The sequence below is a fragment of the Anticarsia gemmatalis genome, chromosome 13 (assembly GCF_050436995.1).
Source record: "Anticarsia gemmatalis isolate Benzon Research Colony breed Stoneville strain chromosome 13, ilAntGemm2 primary, whole genome shotgun sequence".
Taxonomy (NCBI): Eukaryota; Metazoa; Arthropoda; class Insecta; order Lepidoptera; family Erebidae; genus Anticarsia; species Anticarsia gemmatalis.
This window is the reverse complement of record NC_134757.1, coordinates 2468203-2474202: the sequence shown is the minus strand read 5'-3', so window position 1 is coordinate 2474202 and position 6000 is coordinate 2468203.

Sequence of the window (6000 nt, the reverse complement as noted above, 5' to 3'; positions counted from 1 at the left end):
TAAGCATACTGAGCGAGAGAGGGGTTGTTTACACTGTTGCTCGAAACTCATGAAATATATTCAAAGTTCTAAGAAAACAATTACTTGATGGCTTTTTCAAGTGTATTGTAATATTATAATGAAATTATCAAAAGATTTAAGGAAGGTAAAGAACTTTTATTAACGTTTTTTCCGAAATATGTAGGTTTTTTACAGAATTACAACTGTTTCAGAGATCAAAGTGCTTGATCACGATGTCTCGTTTTCAGTGCTTGCGTGAGGTTTTACTATATTCAGTAGTTGAAAGCAAAAACTTTTATATTAGTTTGATGATACGTTATTTTATTTAACGTACTATGGAGTAGGTATATACATATAGTACAGATTATACAGAATTGCGTTACTGGTCGGTACTGTCGAGTATCTAAATTTTGACAATATTAGAATGTACTGCCAAAATATTTTCTACGACACCCGTCAGAGGCGCTGATCAGATTTTCAAACAAAATTTATCGATGACAGATTGCCGGTAGTCAATAGTAGTATCGCTCCCTATTGTTATGAAAGGTGTTTAACCCGAATCATAAGTACTTATCATTATCATAAGATTACCACAAGATGTAGTCCTTTGTCTCGTCACAAACAACTGTTTACGAATGTCCTCGAGTATTAGTGTATAGTACCATGTTTCAGACACATAATACTGTAAGCTCGAGGTTTAAAGCCTTATTCAGACTGGCTTAGAGGGTTGCTGATGAACTGTGTTTAATACTAGTTTGTCAACGTGAGTTCGTTTGTATGAAAACTTTGTGATTGTGTATGTTTTAAATTGTGTATATTGTTTTTGAACACTTTAAAAGCGAATTTATATTATAGATTATTGGTTATAGACTTTCCTTCTTATTCATAAAAACACTATAAACAAAACTCTTTATAAACCTTTCATAACTTCATATATTTTTATGAATACGAGGGTTTATCTTTACTTTGCAGGTAATATACACAATTTTGATGGATGAAAAGTTTTTATATACTTATAGCAACCGCCCGCGATTTCGGCCGCGTGAAAAAAATTTCCGCAGCAAAAATAATCTTACACGTGTTAATCTAAGTCCTAGTCTACCTGTATATCAAATTTCGTTACAATTCGTTCAGTAGTTTTTTCGTTAAAGAGGAACAAACATAAATCCATCCTCACAAAATTTCGCATTTATAATATTAGTTGGATTACTATACTTTTTTCTAAGAATGTTTATACACAATGTACTATACCTAAAGTAAAAGATAGTAAGACAGTTCGTTGTACAAAAAAGCTGATTTGATCCCAAGTTTAGGTTGCTTTTTCTACTACACAAAGCACCGGATAAACGGATGAAGCAATGAAAGTACCAAAAAAGCACTAAGACATATCCTTCTGGCAATAACTAACAAAATAACATAAAGATACTATATACATACTAGAATGTATATGTATGTTATCAACATGAATATTGGAATGGTCGTAGATACAGCTACAGATTTCGTAGTAGTGCTACGACGTTCGCAGTACGTGCTACAGAATAATTTGATTGAAGATCTACCAACTCTGCTATGAGATTTGCTTACTATATTTCTAGCAATCTGAGTCTAAAATTAAATGTTTATAACGTTACCGAGAAATTTTATAGTAATCTTTTGCTCGTGAAACTGTTGAAGCGTAGAAACTCATTTTAAGTGTTCGGCTCTAAGAAGAATATGGGCCGTTTAAAGTTAACCTAAGAGGATATTCCCTGTGAGTAATAGTAGTATGCCTTTGGCAGCAGCATGATAATAATATAATGTTTGAGGTCATAGGTACCGCGCTCCTATGCATATGAAACCTTTGGAACTATTGTAATTCAATGTTGTTAGTCATTAAATGTTTCTTGTTCAACTATTGCACAGGTTGTTGTTCTTTTGTTGATGACACCTTTTTTTAGTTAAGTATTTTAATTTTAACATCCAAATTTTTATTCTTACGACGAGTTAAAACATAAATGGAGCTCAAAATAAATTTGAATACAAAAAAAACCGTATAAATTAAATAAAAAAGCCCGTAAACCCGTCTCTTAACCTTAAATTCTTTAAATAATATTTTAAGAACAAAGTCATAAGGTAGTACTCAGCTGTTCAAACAAAACGTTAGAGATTATTGCCCAAAGCGTTTCCTTGAATCAACTTGACCTCATTGACCTACTTCTAAGGTCCCTGAAGTCACTAAATGGTCGTACACCAACGTGTTGTTTTGACTTCTCCTATAATGTCAATTAAAGTAAAACTGAACATTTAAATTAAAATTTTATATTTTCCTTTTAAAATAATAGATAGGAGACTTTCTATATGTCGGAGCGCCCGCATCGAGGCGCTATATCTTCGAAGAATCTAATTAAAATTAGCTTGATTTGATTGTTAAGAAATAATTTACTCACTACTTCACTACTACACACACCGTGCCCCCGACATATATATGTTTTTTCCGACATCAAAAAAATTCAATTCGACTGTACATTGTTAAATTTGTTTTGTTAAAGTGCTTTACTGATTTTTTGCTCCTACTTGTCAAATGACGAAAATGTCAATCGAAATTGATAATCATGTAGACTACATAATATGTTTTAATCCGAAGTTTCGTTACAATTTCGAAAACAGTCATGTGTCTGAATATAATGTATATAGATTTCACTACAGCGAAGCTTGGAAATAATCCGAAATTTTGTGCAGAGTTATTTTCTTTGAATTATAGCAGGCAAATTGGTCTACGAGTTTCTGTAGGCCAATAATAAGTTTAAGTTATAGTTTCAAGGAAGTACATTGGTTTTAAAAATAACGCCAGCTGAAAAAGTAGTCGAACTATTTTATGGTGAAATAAATCACCATTTAATTAATTTAAGTACTTAATTTCCGATGTACTTAAGTTTCCATGGCCTGTGTATTTGGGAAACTATCGTAAAAAAGTTTCATTAAACAGATGGAAGCAAGTAAATTAATAGGAATGCTGTCAGCACCTGAGGTACATTTACTACCAGTGTCTATGTATATCTGCAACTATTGAGAATCGAGATGCCCATAGAAAGTTGCCCTCACCGGTCAGTAAACAATCTGTGAGTTAAGCAACCATTGACGTGGTCATTCCATAGATGGGTTACCGCATAGTAGTATTTGAACTGGTCGCCTCCGTGCTTTGGATGACACGTAAAAAGTCGGTCACGGTTGTTGTAAATTAAGATAACAGCCGTTAAGCCACCTCAAACCCTTCGGGTGGGTTGAACAACTTCGACACTAGGTTGACCACTAACCATACGATAAAAAAAAGAATCGGTTATACCTTTTAAAATTAAGTTTTTAATTTCAGTTTTAATATAAGTATAAGTTGGAAGTGAGTTCGATTCCCAACTGTTTCAAGTCTGGTTATAATTTACGTTCGTTGTTTGACTGTTTGTAAAAGTCGTGGCACCTCTTGTATTCCTCTAGTTTTCTTATACTTATATTAAATGAAACAAATAAGATTGTAACAACATTTTATTCGAGTAAAAAAGGCATAACAATTATTAAGTATAATCTTAGTCTAACAAACAGCACAATTCTATGTTTAATACATTCATCATATCGACGGTCCCTACGTACATTCCCTCAAGTGGTACTTACGGGATTTGCCTTTTTTGTTTCCGTGACCTTCCGGTTGTCATATACTTTCGATTGATCAAAGAAAAATTAGTAAAAATGCTTTAATTCTACCCTAAATCAACACTCGACAAACCCCAGAACTACAACACTTCCAATGTAAAATGTCACTAGTGAGAGTTAAGACATTTAATTTTTACATTGGCAAGTCAACAACACCCCCGCGCGCCTCCCCCGTAACTCCCACATGCGGGCTTGTTGCGCTCGCGCAAAAAAGAAAATGAAAAATGTAAAAGATAAAGGTAAAGCCATCAAAATATCGTCAGGTAAGTTGAAATAAAATGAATATATTTTAACGTTTTTATTTTATTTTCTCATAAAAGACAACAAATAAAGACTTCGTGCAAAATTTCATAGCTCTGCGATTGATAGAACTTGAGATACAAGTGTTTGAAACTTCAAACCGCTCTCCTGTAAAATTTGCGTTTTCCAATTAGGTTATTGTACGTAGGGACCGTCGATATTTATTCTCAAGCAGGATTGTCTAACATTGATTGTTCGTATATACATTTAGCTTAAACAACATACATATTTTTGAGTCCATTATCATAAATAAAATGTATGTATACTCAACGTCATCACGCCTTTAAACGAGGAAGCAGATGTGTGTGAGATTCACCTACGTTTCGCCATTTACAAGTTTTAGGTCTGCCTGTCCACCTCAGCGGAGAGAGGCTGTGGTTCGGAGAAACGGAGAAATATTAACTGGATTAAACCTCTTAAGAGAAGAGGAGATTTTGAACATTCCTATTGGTTAATTTATTCCGATTTTACGCACTGCAGTTTCGCTCCACAGCTATGGACAGGCAGCCTTATATTATGGCGAGCAAGCCAACGTATAAATACAAAATAAATTAAAATTGCATTCTTTACTCACATATTACATCTAAATTATACTAATTATTATAAACTAAATAAAATACTAATTATTTTACTACGGGTCTTAATTACACTTATTTATGTTTCTTACTAAATTTTATCGTTTTATGTCCCACTGCTGGGTAAGGATCTCTTCCCGTAGTGAGGGAAGGGGTTAGGGCTTGAGTAATTAAATAAATAAATATTTTTGAAAAACTCACGCGCGGTCATCTGATTCCAAACCAAGCAGAGCTTGTACTATGGTAATCAGACAACTGATAAACATACTTATATACTTTAAAATGTATACTTATATAGATAAATTAACATCAAGGCTCAGAACAAATACTCGTGCTCATCACACAAATATTTGTCCCGGGTGGGATTAATGTTTCTCAATACTACTATAATTAATTCAAACATGCATAGAAAAGTGTGGAGAGGCGATTTCTCACCCTCCTTGACAATCAAATAGCTGCAAATAGCTGGTTGAGTAAAAATTCTATTAGAGCCTCTAGTATAATTTACATGAGCTATTTTTTACGTACTTGTTACTTAATATTGCTATATTTATGGTCACTATTCAATAATACCAAGTGTTGAATTTAAGCTTAAAAACTGATCAGCAAGGCTGTCATGTATCTCAGTTAACTATTTAAAAGTCACTACGCTGTACATTGATTTCTCCCTAAGATTATATAGTGATTAACACGTAACGTCAAAGTAGTAATGTACTTAAAAGTGACCATCAATTTTACGTACACTAGGTTTTTATACAAAATTATAGTTCCTCAGTTGTCGATAGTGGTAAAATTACAATTTACAATTGCCCTAATAGCAAGCTGGCTGGCAGGCTAATTAAAAGAAGCATTGCGACAACAAAATTTCAAACTTCTGAGCTTAAAATAACCAAAAATAAAAGGGTACGGAATATAAAGTCTCAGTTTAATATTACATCACCGGTGTCTAAACAAAAAAGTGTTTAATTTCATTCGTTTACGGTCGCACAGTAATTGTATTTTTGATTAATATTTGCTGCTGGTTTAATTTTAAGGAACTGTTCAAAATAAAACATGTTTTGTCAGATATTATTTTGTTCTGCTGAGTCAATATACAGACAATATGAGATTTTACTCTAATTACGAATTAGCAAAGGACCAGCCTGAAGTCCGGTTTCTATCGCGAGCGGAACGGACCCAATTATGACACTGTTAAACTCGCAAGCTCAAACTGCATACTTCGAAATTCTATTTTGGTGGAGACAAAAGTATGCAGTATGCGATTTACAAAGTCATAATGGTTGAGTCATTCCGTGCAAAAAAACGTTAAATATTCGGAGATACAATAATACGTAATAAGAAGATGTTATCACATTCGTTACGCCTTTCTGCAGCGTTGGCAGTATGCCATGTATACATATTTAAAGTCATTCACCTCTATGTTTATTACTGAAACAATATATTT